Source organism: Tursiops truncatus, chromosome 4, assembly GCF_011762595.2.
Source record: "Tursiops truncatus isolate mTurTru1 chromosome 4, mTurTru1.mat.Y, whole genome shotgun sequence".
NCBI classification, from domain to species: domain Eukaryota; kingdom Metazoa; phylum Chordata; class Mammalia; order Artiodactyla; family Delphinidae; genus Tursiops; species Tursiops truncatus.
This window is the reverse complement of record NC_047037.1, coordinates 116,979,080-117,000,667: the sequence shown is the minus strand read 5'-3', so window position 1 is coordinate 117,000,667 and position 21,588 is coordinate 116,979,080. Positions and strand designations below refer to the sequence as shown.

Genomic DNA, 21,588 nt, shown 5'->3' with positions numbered 1-21,588 from the left:
AACCAATAAGTGTAGAATTAATAAATGAATTTTGCTATATTCACATAAAAAATACTACACCACAATAAAAAGGAACAACCTATTGATATATGCAAATGGGGAAAATCCCATGGACAAAATGATGAGTAACATAAGCCAGACAAAAATATATATGTGCTGTGTGATTCTATTTATATGAAATCAAAAACTGGTAAACCTAATCTATGGCGATAGATATCAGTAGGGCATGAAATAGTCTGCTGGGATGCTGGAAATTTCTAAATCCTGATCTGAGAGATTACATGTATGCATATGATTACATATATTTACACATATGTAAAACATTCACCCAGCTGTATGGTTAAGAATCATGTATGTTAAATATCTCCATTTAGCAAAAAAAAACTTTTAATCTCATAAAGAAATAAAAAATTCAAAGGACTATCTTCAATTTTTCAGAAAGGATGCTAAGTGAACATTTCAACAAAACTCATTAAAGGATCAGAGTGATCTAGGATATAAATCAAGGATGAAATTATAAACTAGAAACTTTTAATAATGTGACTTTACAGAAACAATAATTCATGGCAAGGTTATATTCGATTATATATATGTTTTATTAGTCTTTTTCACATTTAATAATGAAGCTAAATCCCCCTTCTATTCTGTTTCCAAACCACTAATGTTTTAAAAAGAGGAAAAGAGAACATTTGCTAGCTGGATATAAATGAGGTCCTTATGTAAAGAAAGGAATACAAAACTTGAAGGGAGATTTATATTCAAAGCCAACTTTCCAGGCGCTCGTATTATTACCATGAGCAGAAAAAACATTTTTTTTTCCCTCTAAGTCACCATTTTCTCCTGGAGAAAATAAGGAAGTTAAAGAAAGAGCATTCAATGATCACAGCTCTAAAAGACAATAAATCAAATATCTGAGTGTTGGAAAAGTGATTTTGGACCAAATTTTTCAATGTTCACCAAGATATTTTGAAAAATAATATCCAGCATTACATAAAACTTAACTGAAGTAGATTAACAATTTTATAAAATGTATTTTATGCCCATATCCTCATTTCTTTTAAGTCTTACTCTTATCAACAGAAGTTAGAAATCTAATTTTAAAACTTTTACTAACAAGTGGTCTATAATATAGTTCAAGTTTCTTTCTACACAGCCTGTGATATGGACAAACTGAATTTTAAAGAGATGCCATCATCTAGTGGCAACACCTACTTCAGAGCAGTGAAGCACTATGGGAAGTGTTCTGAGTCTCCGCTTCTGTGGAATGCCACGATAGTGCTCTGCTCAGGGGCACTGGGTGTTATTGATGACCACAGTGAAAAATCACTGCGCCTCTCCAATTCCTGTACCTTTTTGGTTATAATAACATATATGTTAACAAAACAAGCTAGTGAAATTTCCTGACTGAGAGAATGTTTTCCCCCTATTGTACTATTCCACAGCTCTTAATATTTTAAGCCACTGATGTGCAAAACAGCCTCATACTAGAAATGCAATCGTTACCCATATACATCATCATTTCTTTCTGGAGAAAAACTCTTATGATCAAAAGTGTTTTATTGGTCACTGGCTATTGCTTAACTTAAACAACATTAAATGTAATTCATATATTAAAAAATACCTATTATATAAAATATCTCTCACTATTCTCCATCTATGACTGATTTTTAATACTTTCAGAACTTTGTTTCTTCAACTGCTAAAAAAAAGAGCTTTTAAATCAGAGGATTATATTTAATGTTCCTCATACTCTCAAAGTCAAAATCATTAAATTTATAGTGCAATGGAAAATAGCATGGACTGGAAGCACCATTAACACAGGTTCAAATCCTAACATGGACCCTTACTAGACCAGGAACTCTAAGAAAATTACTTAAGCACTCTAAGAACTCTCATCCGTACAATAGGGATAATTATCCCCACCTTTCATGGTTAGTTAAAGGATTAAGGGAGATGAGATATATGAAGACCTCTGCACAAGATCTGAACCACTGCATCAATAACTGATCATGTATAACACTTTCAATGGCAGGAGTCAATCACTTGAAAACAATGTTGTAGGCAGAATAGATAAAGGGTTCCATCAGCATACTCCTAACCAATGAGTCAGTTTTCTAATTACCTCCCAGGTCAATTTTTTGCAGTTATTTTAGTAAAACTCTTAGAAAAGCAAATTATTGTTGAAATACTGATGGATTGATTATAATAAATCTCTGAGCTTACACAGGGTAAAAGCCCTTTAATTCCCTGGCCAAATGCAACCATGCAATCATTCACCTTCCATTTCCCCTTCTTCCTTCAACCATCAACACACCTTCCCAGAAGAGTTTTAGAAAAGTTTGGCAAAGAAAAGAAGTCTATTTCAAGCCCAAGGAAACTTGTTCAAGAACACATCTTTACCAACCCAGAATTGCCAAAGCAATCCTGAGGAAAAAGAACAAAGCTGGAACTAAAAATAGAACTACCATATGACCCTGCAATCCCACTCCTGGGTATATATCCAGAGAAGAACATGGTCTGAAAGGATACATACACCCCAATGTTCATTGTAGCACTGTTTACAATAGCCAAGACATGGAAACAACGTAAATGTCCATCGACATAGGAATGGATAAAGAAGATGTGGTACATATATACAATGGAATATTACTCAGCCAGTAAAAAGAATGAAGTAATGCCATTTGCAGTAACATGGACGGACCTAGAGATTCTCATATTGAGTGAAGTAGGTCAGACAGAGAAAGAGAAATTTCATATGATATTGCTTATATGCAGAATCTAAAAAGAAATGATACAAATGAACTTATTTATAAAACAGAAACAGACTCACAGACTTAGAGAGTGAAATTATGGTTATCAGGGGGGAAGGATGGGGGGACAGGATAGTTAGGGAGTTTGGGATTGACATGTACACACTGCTGTATTTAAAATGGATAGCCAACAAGGACCTACTGTATAGCATAGGGAACTCTTCTCAATGTTATGTGGCAGCCTGGAAGGGAGGGGAGTTTGGGGGAGAATGGATACATGTATACGTATGCCTGAGTCACTTTGCTGTGCACCTGAAACTATCACAATATTGTTAAACGGATATACTCCAATATAAAATAAAAAGTTTTTTTAAAAAAAGAACAAAGCTGGAGATATAACCCTCCCAGACTGCAGACAATACTACAAAGCTACACATCCAAAACATCATGGTATTGGCTCAAAAACGGACGCACAGATCAATGGAACAGAATAGAGAGCCCAGAAATAAACCCATACACCTACAGTCAATTAATCCTTGACAAAGGAGGCAAGAAAATACAATGGATAAAAGTCTCTTTAGCAAGCGGTGTTGGGAAAGCGGGACAGCTACGTGTAAATTGATGAAGTTAGAACACTCCCTCACACCATACACAAAAATAAACTCAAAATGGCTTAAAGACTTAAATATAAGACATGACACAATAAAACTCCTAGAAGAGAACACAGGCAAATCATTTTCTGACATAAATCTTACCAATATTTTCTTAGATCAGTCTTCCAAGGCAAAAGAAATAAAAGCAAAAAATCCCCCAAAAAACAAATGAGACCTAATCAAACTTAAGACTTTTTGCACAACAAAGGAAACAATCAACAAACCAAAAAGACAACCTACAGAATGGGAGAAAATACTTGCAAAGGAAGCAACCAACAAGGGGTTAATTTGCAATATACAAACAGCCCATACAACTTAATACCAGAAAAACAAACAACCCAATCAAAAACTGGGCAGAAGACCTAAGCAGACATTTCTTCAAAGAAGATATACAGATGGCCAACAGGCACATGAAAAGATGCTCAACATTGCTAATTATTAGAGAAATGCAAATCAAAACCACAGTGAGGTATCACCTCACACCAGTCAGAATGGCCATTATCAAAAAGTTTACAAATACTAATGCTGGAGAGGGTGTGGAGAAAATGGAACACTCCTACACTGTTTGTGAAAAATGTAAATTGATGTGACCACTGTGGAAAACAGTATGGAGGTTCTTAAAAACCTAAAAATAGATCCAGCAATTCCAGTCCTGAGCATATATTTGGAAAACAAAAAAACTCTAATTCCAATATGAACCCCAATGTTCACAGCAGCACTATATACAATAGCCAAGACATGGAAGCAACCTAAGTGTCCATCAACAGATGAATGGATAAAGAAGAAGTGGTGTGTGTGTGTGTGTGTGTGTGTGTGTGTGTGTATACACACAGACACACTCACTCACAATGGAATACTACTCAGCCATAAAAAGAATGAAATAATGCCATTTGTAGCAACATGGATATACCTAGAGATTATCATACTAAGTGAAATAAGTCAGACAGAGGAAGACAAATATCATATGCTATCACTTACATGTGGAATCTTAAAAAAGGATAAGAATTAATCTATTTACAAAATAGAAACAGACTCACAGACATAGAAAACAAACTTATAGTTACCAAGGGAGAAGTGGGGGGATGGATATATTAAGAGTATGGGATTAAAAGATACATACTTCTATATATAAAATAGATAAGCAACAAGGATTTACTGTACAACACAGGGAACAATATTCAATATCTTGTAATAACCTATAGTGGAAAATAATCTGAAAAAAAATGTATATATATAACTGTAAAACTGGATCACTTTGCTGTACACCTGAAAGTAGTACAATATTGTAAATCAACTATACTTCAATAAAATAAAGGTCTTTACCTGCTCAGATAATATTAATGACAGTAGTTTTTTCGCTATTGAGTATATAAGTAGCTCCAAGTGAAACGCATGGATTTTTTTAAAAAAGCTGATTTTCCAGAGATGTATGTTCATGGTCATTGCTTATAATCCAATAGACAAAGACAGTTTACTAGTGTTCCCTATTTTTACCAAGGTACTTACATCCTACTCTTGATATTTTCCTTACCACTAGGGAAAGAAAACATAAAGATCTCTTACACACACACACACACACACACACACACATACACACACACACATCATCTTGTGAACATGCACACACACATAAACACATATTTCAGCTGTACTTGGATCATTTTGCATGTTGCCAGGGAGTATATAATGTAAATGGCATAAAGGCATAGAGTACATAGAGGGGATCTACACACTTAATTGATTTTCACAAAACCTGCTGCATGTTTTGGTCTGGTTGTAATTTCCAATACATTAATGGTTCTGCTGCCACTTAGACATACATCATTCCAAGTACTCATAGGTATTACTTGCCTTTAACTAGTAAACCTAGTAATGATGCTTCCAATCCAATTTAAATCCATTACAATTTAGCTCATTTCTGTGAAATTTAGGAGAGCACAGCTGTACATTTTGCACATCTGTAAATTACTTTTGATTGCACTTTCCTCAAGTGAGAAAGGAGAAGCTCTACCTTCAATGCAACTTGTATATCTGACCACAGAAATGCTAGTAAATGCCTGTGCTTTATATATATAATTTCATTTTGGGCTACATAATCTCATCTCACTATTAATCCAGACTTTTATGTGACTTAGCTACTACAAGTTTCATCTTGAGTAGGCATTAAAATGGAAAATGGAAACTGTAAGATATTTGATTACTCTTAAGTTGTTAACTTATCTAAGAGGAGGGAACAATTTTCATTAGGTAGACTGGCTAATTCTGAAAGTAGGAAATATGCAAATACTCCTACATTCTTATTTAATGATTTGGGTATTGAAAATTAAAACAAATTCAAGATATGAGGTAGCGTAATAGCCTAACATTTTATCTAAGACCAATTCATTCAATAAGCCTTTTGTCTTATATCAGACATTTTGAACTGTTGATTACCAAAGTCAATTACTGGCTTCTAGTAACAAATAGCAGTTTCTAAATTAAATTTTTGGCACAAAATATGTCAATAGAAAAATGTTATCATTCTATAAATATTCTGAACTGATTATTGCTCTGTTTCATCTGCCAAAATTACAAATCGTTCTTTATTTCTACATCCTTGTTGATTCATTTCCTGACAATCGAACATGTTTTAGAAATAGCTAAATCACATTTGAACAGAGATTTTCTGTGCATCAACTTTTTAACTGTCACGCTCCCTGAATGTATCTAAAATTGGCTGTTGTCAAAAAAAAAAAAAAATCCCTCCAGAGAATATTTATGAATGAACCCTAGGAATGGAGAGGAAAGAACATGTGATCAGGTTAGAATCCTACAGAATAAGCACTGGCAACATACATATAATTTTCAAAAACTGCTCCACTAGCAAAAAATTCATATCTAAATTATTATGCCTTATGAAGAATGTAATAGAAAAAAACTTAAAGAATGCTTTTAAAAAGTAATTTTCAGATGACATCTCAAATAAAATTATAATAAAGCTAATCCCACATATTTAATTTCAGGAAGATTGCTCTTTCACTGTTTAAATATTTTGCACACACAACGAATATTGATATAAACTATTTTGATCACAAAACACAGTTTATTAATTCACAAGTAGAAAATGCATGTTGTACAGTTTTCAGCAACTCAACCTTTCATGCACAACTGTCCGCATTCTTCAGGAAAGTGCCCAGGTTTAGGCAAGAATGAAAAACTAATTATCCTTGTTAAGGCTGAGTTGGCTTGGTTATTATGCTGATTTGGCCAACTGATTGAGCTGACCTACCCAAACTGTGATTTTGTTTTTTTAAACCACTATACAGAGAAGAACACTGCCTTTGCCAAAGAAACCCCAATCACAGGCCCTCCAGTGAACAACAAGAAAGAGTGTGTTCTGCAACCCCTCTCTGTAAAAATTTCTGAGATTAGTGTTATGGGGGCTCTGAAGCAAGACTAGAGGATTTCAACAGGGAAATGATTGCACGGGTCTGAAACACCATAGATCATACAGACTGGACCAAAATCATCCCTTTGCCACCACTTTCCCAGCAGTTCTTAAGTGAAGGCTGCTCTCAGAGCCCACTGGGTATCTTTCCAGTTTGTTGTTTATGTATGAATAGCAAGTTGTAATTAGTTGCTATAAAAATACACCATGTCATTAATCTTCATCTTATTTTCTATTTTAGTTTTTTAAACTGAAGTCCACAGAAAGCCCATGTATTCCTCACATTTACATAAACATTAAAAAAATACACAATCATTCCTTTCAAAATCTCTGCAAATCGTAGTTGATAATCACAGGAAAGAAAAAATTTTTTGAAATATTTTCAGGCACCCCCCCAACACACACATTATGACCTCTAAAGTTAATGGGAGAAATGGAAAGCAAGGCACGACTTAGTCTCATGATATTTTTAAGGAGAACTATTATGTAACATTTCAATAATAGCAAAGTGGAAGCAATTATAAAATTAGTAAATAATAATTTTTAAGCAAATGATGGCATTCTATATTTCCTATAAATTAGTAAATCTTTAAAACTAATAATGATCATATATTTAGAATCACTACACAAACATGTAAATGACCACTAACTTAACACAGGATATTCAGTGCTTCAAAATATCAAAATCATCAGATTTGATGTGATCTTTATACTGACTCATATATAGACTAGATTTCAATAAGAAACTTAAAATCTTCATTTATTCAGTGGAATATGGAATAAGAATAAACTTAGAGCCTACTACTACACTTTCCGGCCTAATGCTCACAAGACAGATATCTCAGGATGTAGGCAGATACTCAGGTTGGCAGACATACCTGGACACATAAACAAGAGAAAACTAAAAACAAGTTTTTTAGAAAAAATTTTGAGCACCAAAAAAGAGGCCTTTTGCTGATCTTGATTCTGAAAGACTATACAGCTAAATATAAATAACCATTGTTTAAATATATACTAGGTCAGGTCGCTTATAAAATAAACCCTACCATGTTTAAAAACGATATCAAATAGCAATACTTACTTTATGATAATTTAAAAATTAAACCATTATTAAGTAAAAAATGCAACAAGTGCAAATCAACCATTCTTTTATATGAAAAAGTCAAAACCAGAGAACATTATTTTTATTCACTATTAACTGTGTTTAAATCAAAGCATAACATTTAAAAAATTACTTGGTTATCTAATTTATAGTTAAATATTAGCTGCGTGGAAATATGACAGTTGTTCATCTCATAAAAGAATAATACACTACAGTTATTTCTGTGGAAAAAGTCTTACGAATGCATTTTTTAAATTGTAATTAATTCTTTAATGTTCAAGATTTATTTTACTAATTAAATGACAAAATATTTATCAGCAGTTTACATGAAAAGTATCTCTTGACTTTTAGCACATAATTCCTCCAAAACAACAAAGGTCGGTTTCTCACGTGCTTCACCATCTACGTTTGTTTTTGCAAATCCAAGATCATCCCACATATACCAATCTTTTATGGCAGAGGTCACTGAAGTTGTGCCAAAATTCAATACTTATATTCTATCTAATGCAGCGATACATTTATCTCATTGCTGGAATTTACCATTTAAAACAAAGCATTTCATTTAAATGATAAAATGCTCATCCAAAATGCCCTGTTGTAACATTTCTCACATTTTAAAAATCGTGGATAGAACACTGCAGTTTTAAAGTTTTCCTTTTTAACAAGAATTAAATTTTATACTTAATTATTTAAGAGTTCTTTTAAATGGGGGGGGGGGGGGGAAGAAAGCATTTTATGCCTGTTGCATAATTGAAACAAACCAAAACACTGTCACACTTAAAACGGTAAAGGCCCATAATCTAAATTGACAACTACAAATGAAATTCACTTTCTCTGAAGAGTGAAGTAGTTTCCCTATGGTAAAGTGGAATAGGTTTTAGTATTTCCAAAAACTTGGGGAAAATGCTGAATAAAGCAAATTATTCCAACTGTTCTTTGCAAATAAATTTAACAAAAATATCAAAATATTTTTCTTTTTGAAAGTAATTGTATCCTGAATATTGTTTTAAAATGTCAACTCAGTGAAAAAATGTAATCAGTGTTTTGCATTTATGGTTCCTAAAGGAAAATTAGCTAATAAGTCTGCTAAAAAGCCTACACTTTTGAAATACGCAATTACAATTCATAGCTATAGCAAAAGACAGTAAATTTCTTAGTAAATTTAGCTAAAGTGTATAACTTAAATTTTTCTCACTACTTACTTGTTTCTCCCTCAACTCAAAAGTGTTTGTCAGTAATTTTATACAATTAAATTTCTTCGGAACTCACAAACTAACATATCTGTGTACTTTAAAAGTTCGATATTTTATGGCATTTATTTTGCTATGGCCTCTAATTAACCAAAAAACCCCACAACAACAGCTAAAATCATCAGCTGAAACATTTTCCAGTATATTTTAGAGAAACATTCTGTCAATTTCAAGTAAGCAAAATACTTAATTAAAAAATAAAAAATGGAAACAGAAGACAATATTGTATGTATGAGAGCTAAGATTAAAATAAAAATAGAATTCAAAAATAATGTTTTAAGCAAGAACCCTGCTGAATAAGCAAGCTATCTTATTTTTCCTGCACCTGTTTGATGATAGTAAATGATAAAAATGTTCCTGCTTTATGCAAATTTTGAAATATCGAACATATATTAACTTTTTTTTTAAGAATATTGAAGATTACATTAAATGAGAATTCAACTGCGAACTCACATGGAAGTACAGAACTTATCCAGGTAAATATCTATAAATAGCAGATATGTACTGCCCTTTCCCAATTTATAGCATCTCTGTATTTTAATGCTGACTGATAGGGTAACTTCAAACACTCCATGCCTCAGTGCAACTAACAGCAATGTAAATACAGAAATACCAAAAAATATTTTATATATACATAAATTATATATATATATTTATTTGATCTGAAAGAAATCAGATGCATTTTCTAATGCTAAAATTTATTTAAAGTTAATTTTCATTTTTTTCTATGACCCCAATTAGCAATCTTTTATACTGTATAATAAAAAAGAGAAGATAAACATAGTGATAAATAAATGAAAAACATACCTAGTAAGACAGCTCTAACTCATGTTTCTTTAAAGAATAAATCAGGCTCTCATCAATATTTTTAAAAGAAATATGATTATTGTAAAGTGAAAAATAAAGTTTCACTCTAGATTACCACAGACTAACATATAAGGCAAAATAGCATTTAGTATAATAGGATTTCTTAAAAAAAAAACAGGGCAACAGAGATCCTACTTTTCTGCTTTTAAATACACTGCAGTGTGTCTATTTTTAATGTCTAAATATATTGCTGAAAATGGTTACATAAAATCTGAGGTTGTTAATATCTGATTACTAAGGTATTTCATTGCAACCTGTGAATTTAACTCTTAAAATACTGGAGTGTAAAGTAACGTATCGGCTTACATGATAAAATCCAGTTAAATAAAATAAAAACTGACAGTTCTGAAAATTAGATGAAAGTGACTTTGACCTTTCTTTCATAAAAAAAAAAATCATCATTTTTATTGCAAAACAGCAATTAAATACAATTATTTTAAGTTATTCAGTCATGTTTATATATCAAGCACTTTTAAAACATTTGTTATAAATACCATCAGGGTGTTAATACACTTTTAAAATTATACAAAAAGGGCCAACATTTTTTAGAATCCCAAATACTATGATATTTAAAATATACAAAAATCCCATTTTAAAAAGGTTAAGCTGAATTGTGCACACAGCGAAACTTCTAGAAAACTTCATTACTTACTGTTCACTGAGTATTACTTACAGAGATTAACAGTTTTAAGAATTCATCTGTTATTTATCCTGAAGTGTTTTGAATAACCCTTTCGTACTGTATACTTCTCAGTGTGATGACCATCCCTACTCTGGTCTGCCGAGAAAAACAAAAAAATCGGTAAACCTTCTTCTTTAAGATTGTTCTTGTTATAACGTATTTTAGGTGGCCACAAGCAGGAATTCATAATTCTCAAAGCAACAATATAAGGAAATTTTTTTTAATGTTTGTTTCATATTTACTGTATAAAGTCATTTTGACATGCCTACACAACTGGTTATGGAAGCTCTCAGACATGATTCCTAATAAAAAAAATTTTTTTTTTTGCTCCAGGTTCTTTAGAGAAAGCTTGCCGCTGGGAAGTTGATTTTGGCCAAGTGCCAAAATCATGTGCAAAGGGGCCTCATTAGGGATTCATGGCAGCCTTCAGCACTAACAAAAAATGTGACCCAACAGGCTAAATCAGCGACTAAAATTAAAAAGTAAGAGACAAAGACAACTTACTTAATATTCCTTCCAAAGCAACATTAAACTTTTTTTGGTAATTAAACCCTTGTTAGTCTAATGCAGCGTTCCTCTGTCCTCAAATGATTGTACAATTACTCTTTAAAACTTGTCAATTTCCCTTCTAAATACACTTTCTTTCTACGGCAGTTTACAAAGATTTTGCTATATAATAAAACCCTATATCCAGTATAATCAGTTCAACAGCAGAAAACAAAATCTTAAAAATGCAGACTACAGTATTCCCTTAAGATTTAAATAAACAAACAAAAAATAAGCAAACAAATAGTACCTTTTAAACTTCTACAAAAGTGAACAGGCACACTCCAAACTCACGTCGCTTGTGATGAATCATTCTCACTGCCCAACTTTTCCCCAAAAAAGTAGATTTGATACGCAGCCTTACCTAGATGTCTTCTGGCTTTTCTGCAGATCAAAAAGTTTCCTGCCTAAGCACACAGATATTCTTTCACAAACCATAAAGGGCCTTTTATGAATCCAGCACTGTAACAGGCTGCCTTCCACACCACGTTGAGAGCCCAGTGTGCCAGCTCTCAAGATAAAATACATTGCTAATACACAATTAGTGGGAGAGGTTGTCTACTGGAGAATTTATCTTAACGAAAGAAGGAAAAAGAAGCTTTTTTCTTTTTTTTTTTTTTTTTTTTTTTTTTTTGGAAAAAGCAAAGAGGGTGCGGTCAGATGTTAGGTTTTGCCTGAGAAAGGGCCCTACACTGCACTAGTACCTAAATACTAGCAGAAGCTGCCTGGGAAGAGAGCCAATGGAAGGACTTTGTTTGACCCAGCTGCCAATCTCCCCTGAAGCCGTGCGCCAGACTAAACACTCACACTATTTTAACTCAAATCAGGCTACAGCAGCTGTTTGCTTTCCGGCTCTGAGCTCTGCACCCAACATGGCTTGTGCAGTTCACCCAGCGAGCTCTGCTAGCTGCCTGGCTAAAATCTGTTCTGGATTGGGATTTGTCATTGGAGAGCAAAATTTAACCCTATTCCTCGTGGTAAATATGAACTGTTTGTTGTTCAGCGTTTGGATCTTGTATTTTGGAATAATTTTGCAATCTATTTAAAGAAGAGTGATATTTTATATCACAGAGGAAAATTGAGATTTGAAGACTATAGAGATTCATATATTTCTTTGAAATTCTAACATAAATTCTTCTGATGTATTCAAATTAACACTAAAATAACCCTTGTGTGTAACAATAACAAGACTTATACCAAGCACTTCTAAGAACAAAGATGGTACCCATTCAACCCAATCCAAATGTCTTTGGCCCTACCTAGGTGGAAAGTTGGTATCACAGGATCAGAGACTCATCATTCTGAGAGTTGGTAATTACTGCTTAATGCTCTGGAAAGTTCCTCCAGAAGCAACATCTAAGCACACAAGTAGTTTGTTTTCCTTATATGGAAAAGTACAAAGTGGTCCAATTTATCTTTCCTAAATTTCTAAGCTTATTCAGCTATTAGGCTGAATGTGAAAATAAATCCTGAATTGTAAAAGATTAAAACATGCCCATTGGTAGTCTAAAGTGAAAAGGAAACTAAAGAGAAGTTAGTCAGGAGAAGCACAATTTAAATAATAGTCAAAATTATCTGATGTATCAGGGAGAAGAGATCTGATAACCAAGAGCTATTGCACCCAAGATAGGAGACAAACATTACATATATGCAGAAAATAAGTCAGGAAGTCATTCAACACGTGGAAGAGGTAGAGAAGTCGAGAGGAGTGTGATAACATGGACTATAACTGAGTTATTCTTACTCCTGACCAAATTCCTCATTATGGACAACAATGGAGAGAGAAGACAGAGGGATTTTAGTTTCTGTTGTTGCTTGCGGGTAGAAGGATGGCTCTTCATTTAGGGCAAGTAGCCAGTAAGACTTTCATGTTTTTTAACATAACTAATTTGGTTCACACTGCAGTCAGAAGATGACCAAAAAAGAAATATTTCTGATATACTGTAAAAGTACGTCCAGGGATAGTTTCAAAAAGTTTTTCTTTTGCTTTAACAGAGAGTTTACTTTGTTTCTATTTCTGCCCCCAAAATAATGTTTGTTTTCTTATCTTAGAAATGAGATCAAAGTTACAAAAATTGTCATTTTATAATAAAATGTTATTTTCTCAGATAGAAAGAGGTGAAGATACTTATAGAGAGGTTGAACTATTAGGTTTGATGAGTGCACATAAACTGAAAGAACCAATTCATTAAAAATGCATGTCAAGATAATATTGATAATATTGTACAACAGGTGAGTTATTATCTCATCCTGAAAGTAATACACATATTAACCCAAAAGATTCCCATTGGATCTGGCTTCCTACATAGCAGAGTATAATTAGCTGCTAAAAATTCTCATGGAATCAAGTAAAATGTTGGGAAATGGTTTCTTTTGTGCCTCTTTCTTTCAATCCAAGAAAATATTCAACAGGTTTCTCTGAATAGTCTATTACAATCTACCGAGAAAATTATCACCCAGAATTACACAGCTCCATGTACTTCTGCAGTAGCTATAAAATGGTGGCCCTGTATAACATTTGTTCATCTCAGTAATTACTTCTCTTACACTGCATTCTGCACTGCTATCTTCTCCTTAGACACTTGTGCACAAAGCAGTTAGTTCACATCACGAATACTTTGGGCTGAATTGTGTTCCCCTCCCTCGAAATTCACATATTGAAGTCCTAATTCTCAGAACCTCAGAATGTGACAGTATTTGGAGATGTGAACTATTAAGAGATCATTTAGTTAAATGAGGTCATTAGGGTAGGCCCTAATGCAATACAATTAGTGTCCTTACAAGAAGAGATTAGGACACAGATACACACAGAGGGAAGACCATGTAAAGACACAGGGAGAAGTCCACCTGCAGTCAAGGAAAGAGATTCATGAGGAACCAACCCTGCAGGCACCTTGATCTTGAACTTCTAGCTGCCAGAATTGTGAGAAATAAATTTCTGTTTTTGAAGCCATCCAGACTGTGGTATTTTTTATGGCAACCTGAGAAAACTAATACAATGTCTAAATAAAAAGGAGTGAAAAATTATCTTATCGTTGATTACAATTTGTTTCTATACTCAGGTGTTTGACTTTATTCAATAGAGCATGTAATTTATGAAGGAAGTATACATTATTTGCATTTTCCAGGAAAAGGAAAAACTACATGTGTGCCAGAGTTTTATATAAAAGCTGTACATGGTGTTAAGAATGAAGAAAAATATGACACAGTTGCCATTCTTTCATGATACTTCTCAGTTTCATGTTTTGAACAGGAATACCATGCTTAAGCCATTGTCTGGTACATAATAAAATGCTGTGTGCACAATTAACAGGCATAGACTTTGAAAATAATTACGGAATAAATAGGTGCTTAGCTTTTCCTTTAGGACAATAAAAAATGGAATGTAGACTTCTGATTTTGCAGGATAGTTTTGATCCATGGACAACTTACAGTTGAGGCCTGATGCTAGATAAAAATTTCCTATCAAGAGGTGGAAATATAAAAGGTTAGTCTTTCTAAGGGGAGAGTTCAAATAACTTTTACAAAGGCAATAGACTCTAACGGAAGAAGGAAAAGAAATGTGTGTGCCTTGCAAGAAAGTCTGGATAAAAGCAAAGGAGGTGAGACTGAAAATAATCAAAGATAGAATAAATCAAGGGGTTAATCAGAATATCCCCAAAGGAAGCCATCTTTGTCCAGATAGTTAAGAATGGACATTCCACTTACATAACGTTGGAAGCAGCAAGATAATTATGGGAAATGGATTAGAGTAGGAATACTTTTGCTGTTGTGTCAGGCAGAATTCTAAGACAGCCCTAAGATTCCCACTCCCTGGTAAACACTTGTATACTACACCAGAAGTTGGGCAGAACCCAGGAATATGATTATTTAGTTGCTTTGTTGATTAGGTTATCAACCTCTATGTAAGAATCAATGATATCTCCATGTAGAGTTGGTAGAAGGAGAAAGAAGAAGCCAATATCCAAGTAATATACCTGACCAGAAGAAGTAAGGAAAAGATGACTGACATTACCAAAGCAATGACATGCTGTTTACCCACCAGCTGATGTGGAGGTGAGCATTCATTCATTTTTTGATTCACCTATCCTCTCAAAAATTCTATTTAATGCTGACTTCGTGTGTGTGTTTGGTGGGGGGACCACTGGGCTAAGTGTTGTGTGGGATGAAAAAACAGATGTTTCTGTCTAGTAAGCAAACTGATAGCTGAACAGTCAATTCTAAAGAAAATGGCACTGTTTTTGTTGAGCACTTCAGAATGCTGAGGCATTAGGTAATTAAGCGGTTTAATAAATGTCATAGAATGTTATGACAATATTGATAATTATCACATGTTCAACTACTTTTAATAAACAAGTTACTGTATTGTAAAAACTAATATATTTTTGGTCACCCAACAGCTTCATGATGTCATTGTCTTAAAGTGCCTAAAGACATCATTATTTCTGTGAAATTATGATTGCTAGTTTCTCTTATTTTTTTGGTAAGCAGTTCCATTATTTTCCACGCTAGTTGAGACCAAAAAGATCACATATCTCTTGAAATCCTCACAGTTAAAAAATAAAATCCAAGACATCATCATTGTGCACAAAAGCCCATTATTACTCCAAAGTAAATAACACAGTACTTTGGACACCTGTTTCCCAATGAGAATATCCATAAAACATTGAGAAGCAACTTCAGATAAATGTTAAATGTAAATTAAATATGATCAGTGAATGGAATGACTCAAGTTATTATAAGGAAAATGATCTTAAATGACTAAGTAAATATTTCCGTGTAAAGATTTAAAATAAAACATAACACAATATACTATTATCAAAATAGAAAAAAAAATTAATTTCTTACCTGGGGTAACAAATGATGAGGCACACAGACTCATAGCACACATACAAACAGACAAAAATATTTAAGTAATAGAAAGATGATGAACTATTCTAACTGATCTGATTAAAATTTTGAAACTGACTTCACATTCCCACTGTAAATTTTTTTTTAATTTAAGCCATTTGCTGCTTCATTCTATTTTCTAGATCTATAAATCTGCTTTTTTGAGGCAATCTCTGTAGGCATTTTCAAATTTTATCAAGTATATTTTATAGTTTCAGAAGGATTAAGAACAATCTAAATACACACAAGGAGAAACAGATAACATGAATAGCCCTATATGTATAAATAAATTGAATTAATAACTAATAACCTTTCCTTAAAGAAATCACCAGATGCAAATGGTTTCACAAGTGATTTCTACCAAACATTAAAGGAAGAAATAATATCAATTCTCCACAGCCTCTTTCAAAAAAATAAATAATTAAAAGCAGAGGGACACTATCTAACTCACTCAGTGAGCCCAGCATTACTCTAATGCTAAAACTAGATATAAGAAAAAAAATCACAAACTTGTATCTCTCATGAACATAGACACAAAACAAAACCTCACTGAAATATTAACAAGTTGAATTCAACAATGTATGAAAAGAATTATACACTACAACCAAGTGGTATTTATTCCATGTATGCAAGGTTGGTTCAACACCTGAAAAATCAATCAATATAATCCACTGTATCAACAGACTAAAGGGGTAAATCATGTGATCATATTAATTGACACAGAAGAAATACCATTTGAGAAAATCCAATACTCAATCATAATAAAAATACTCAGCAAACTAAGAGTAGAGAAGAACTTCTCCAAATCAATGGAGAACCATCTACAGAAACCTACAGCTAACATAATCAATGAGTAACTAGACACTTTCCCCCTAAGACCAGAAACAAGGCAAGGATGTTCCCATTCACCACTCCTATTCAACATCACATAGGAAGTCCTAGCTGGTGTCATAAGAAAAGAAATGGAAATAAAAGGATAAATATTGGAAAAGAATAAAACAGTTGCTATTCATTGATGATAGGATTGTCTATATAGAAAAATTCCAAACAATTTTTTTTATAAAAAAGCAACTATAGCAAGGCTTCAGGGTACGAGGTTAATATACAAAAGCCAATTTACCGTTAGCAGATGAATAAGTTCTGGGGTTCTAATGTACAGCATTGTGATATGGTTAACAGTATTGTATTGTAACACATGAAAATTGTTAAGAAAATTGATCTTAAATGTTCTCAGCACAGAAAAGAAACAATAATTATGTGATGTGATGGAGTGTTAACTAACACTGCAGTAGTAATCAGACTGCAATATAAAAGTGTGTCAAATCAACACATTGTACACTTTAAATTTGTATAATATTATATGTCAATTATGTCTCAATAAAGCTAGTAAAAATATAGAATTTGAAATTTTAAAAATACCATCAATAATAGTATCAAACAATTAAATACTTAGGCATAAATATAACAAAATATGTACAATACATATATGTGGAAAACTACAAACTGCTGCTTTGTTGGCAGAGAGGGCCCAGGATGCAATGTCTCCAGTACAAATGAGCACAACCATCACACAGATCTTGGTTTCTAATACCATTCTTCAATAAAAGGAACTAGGGCTCCTTGGAGAATTACCTGATTCTAGGACTCAGCAGTAAATAGGCAAAATGGGCCTGAGGCATCTTATAGTGCCAAAAAGTAAATTAGTGCCAAAAATAAAAAGTAAATAATGATGAAGATACATTAAAGGGATTCAGGAGCCAATTGAAAGAGGTCTCGATGGCCAAAGTTGAAACAATTTGAACAACAAAGTAAAAGAAGTAGTATTGGATTACAACCCAAAGTACAAAATAAGAGTCCATGAATACATACTGATATAAATTAATGAATACATATTCCATCCTTAAAGAGGTGGAGCAAATCTGCCCACTCCTTAAGTGTGGGCTGAGCATAGTGACTTCCTTCCAAAGAGCACAATATTGAAAAAGAGAGAAAAAGATAATAAGTTTATAGTGGAGAAAGCTGACAAGCACTTCTGCAAGCCAGGTGATCAAGAGTAACATCAATAGTGATAAGTTATTTTAGTAACATTCAATTTTGATATTATGTGATGAAAATGGCCATGTACCTTCGTGGTCTTCCTTCCCAAAATGTATCATTTCAGTCTAAGCATAAGAAAAACATCAGACAAATTCCAGTTGAGAGATATTCTATGGAACAACTGATCAGTAAACCTCAAAATTGTCAAGGTCATTAGAAATAAGGAAAGTCTGAGAAACTGTCACAACCAAGAATACACTAAGGAGACATGACTATTAATGCAATATGGTATCCTGGATGGGATCCTGGAACAACAACCAAAAAAGGGGGCATTAGGGAAAAACCTAAGGAAATCTGAATAAAGTATGGACTTTAGTTGGTAATAATGTATCAATTGTGTTTGACCAATTGTGACAAATATACCACACTACTATATTGAGAAACTAGGTGTGGGGTATACAGGAAATCTTTTTTGTACCATCTTTCCAATAATTTTGTAGATATAAAATTGTTCTAAAATTAAAATTTTACTAAAATATTCACTAGAAAAATATTTTAGATAGAAAAAATGATTAAACACTTCATGGTATGTTACCCAATACTTTCTTAGGTGTGGAAGCAATGTCCAGAAAGCAAGTCTTGAGAAATATGTATTAAAGTAATAAAACTACTCCTTTGATTTCCATAACATTGTCTCCCCAATATTTTTTTTTCTTCCCATATATCTGATTTTGTTTTCAACTGTTTAAACGTGTTACTCAAGATTACCTCCTCAGCTACCTTTTTCTTTTCTCGCTCTACTCAGAAATCTACTTGATTTTTACAAATAGGTTGATAACCTCCAAATCTTCAGCACAGACACCTCTATATAGTGCTCCAGATCCCATTTCCTAAATGTCCATCAGCATCCCAATCTCCATTCCTAAAACCATATTTATTCTTTTCCCTTTAACTTGCTGCTACTCTGTTTAATAGTCAACCATTCTCACATGCCAGAAGTCAGAAGAGATCTCACGATATCTCAACAGTTCCTGAGTAAAACACTGGGACAACTGGAAAAGCATGGAATATAAAGTATAAATGACGACAAAAGTTCTTAACAACAACAACAAAAAGAAACTTTAGTGGGCAGATCAAAAACATTTATTTTGTTCTAGGAAAGCAAAAGAAAAAAATCATGAAATAGAAACTGATCTATAGAAATAATTAAAATTAAAATGATAATTCATGAATAATTAATGTTCCTGAAGTGTTAGAACAAATTTTAAAAAAATCAAAGATAGAATAGAACTTTCTCAAGCCTAATGCTAAATTAAATAATTCACCACGTGCTTAGCAAAATTATTGGAGGAAGATACAGACCTAGATCACTCTAGCAAAGAAAAATTTTAATTATTATTTTAAAGGACAGATCTTACCACTATCAAAACTGAAAAGGAAAGTGTATGTGTGTGTGTGTGTGTGTGTGTGTATCTACATAGGAATAAAAATAGTCTGTCCACATTATTTACAAAATGAAAAATTAATAATATCCATGTAACATTGGGGTATATTCATTTTTGAATAAAAGGATTTAGGTCCAACCATAGGGATCAAAGGTGAACTATGACTGTCTTAAGCCAATAGAATTAGGTGAAAACCAGACATAAACCAATCGATGTACTGCATTCCTCCAACCACAGATATTGGTTCAGAGTGAGCTGGACCACATGACCATAATTGATCTAGTCTCTTATGTGAAAAGGAGGCAACTATATCTAAGAGTCACCTTTTAATAACTACGACAGAACCAAGCTTTGGGATAAAAGCGACATCACAAAATAATGTGAAATAGTAACTAGCACCTTGATGATATTATTAAAACCCAGATTTCATCTTACCCTACCTATGACTGTTTTCAGTTATGTGAACCAGTAAATTTCCTTATTGTTTAAGCCATTTAGAGTTTACTTTTATTTAATACAAATGGAAAGTATCATAACTTGTAAGCTAGCCAAATTTCATTTCATGTGTAAAGGCAACAGAAAGACATCTTAAATGGCCAAAAACTAAGAGATTATATTATTCTTAAGAAAATTGCATAAGACATGCTGGCTGACTAACAGTTGAATCAAAATTAAGTGTCCATCAGTGGATGAATGGATAAAGAAATATACACATAATACATAATGGAATATTAATCAGCCTTAAAAGGAAGGAAATCCTGCCTTTTCTGAAAGTGTGTACAGATTTAGAGGACATTATTCTAAGTGAAATAAGCCACACATAGAAAGACAAATACTTGGTGTTCTCACCTGTATGTGGAATCTAAAAAAGTCAAACTCAGAAAAACAGAGTAGAATAGTGGTTGCCAGGGACTGAGGACGTGGGAGAAATGTGGAGATGTTGGTCAAAGGGTACAAACTTTTAGTTATAACATGAATAAGCTCTAGATATCTAATGTACAGCATGGTAACTATCCTTAGTTCATTGTATATCTGAAATTTTCTAGGAGAGTAAATTTTAAGTGTTCTCGACACACACATAAACACACACACACACACACACACACACACACACACAGGTAACTATGTAAAGTGATGGATGTGCTAATTAGCTTGACTGAGTGTGGTAACCATTACACAAGGTGTGCATATATCAAAACACCATGTTTTATACCTTAATATGTGTAGTTTTCTTGTTAATCATACCTCAATAAAGCTGGAAAAAACAAAAATAAGTTTAAAAAAAAGAATTTAGTATAGAGGCCTTTCCTACTCAAGCTAGACCCAAAACTGTATTTGGACTCAGAAATCTTCCCTAAGATATTCTACTTCTTTTTCTCCTCCTTTCCCTATACTAAGAAATGTTTGTCATGCTGCATTCTTCATACCACAATGTTGGATGACCACTTCAAACAATAGTGATGTGTTGTACTCCAATACTTGCTAACAATAATTAATTATTTACCAATTTGTGATATTGTGCCAGAATTACAAAAAATTCTTTCACTTACTGTTTCTTTTTCCACAGAAAAAAATATGTAGAGCACCATGATGATCAGTGAGAAGATATAATAAAAAGTTTTCAGATGCAATTATTTCCTGAGAAAACCCCAATTTATAACATTTAACATCAAGTTCCTATGAATGTACACAAGAGGGAAGAGATATGGGAACATATGTATATGTATAACTGATTCACTTTGTCATAAAGCAGAAACTAACACACCGTTGTAAAGCAATTATACTCCAATAAAGATGTTAAAAAAAATAGTTCCTATGAATGCACCTCTTATGTGCTTCAAAGTCAACCAATAATGATCTTAAATAAAGAGAAACAGTTAATAACTAAAATGTATTGAGCACTAATTCTACTAAGTTAGGTTCAAATAAATGGAAGAGC

The 21,588-nt window shown here is 33.0% G+C and overlaps 1 long non-coding RNA gene across 1 annotated transcript in view; it reads right to left on the bottom strand.

The window, feature by feature from the left end:
• LOC141278606 (uncharacterized) overlaps nucleotides 1-12,409 on the bottom strand; it is a 158,346-nt gene extending 145,937 nt beyond the window's left edge. Inside the window, exon 1 of the long non-coding RNA XR_012331570.1 lies at nucleotides 11,642-12,409. This is a non-coding gene — a long non-coding RNA (uncharacterized lncRNA). The remainder of the gene's footprint in view (nucleotides 1-11,641) is intronic.
• Nucleotides 12,410-21,588: the final 9,179 nt, after the last annotated feature.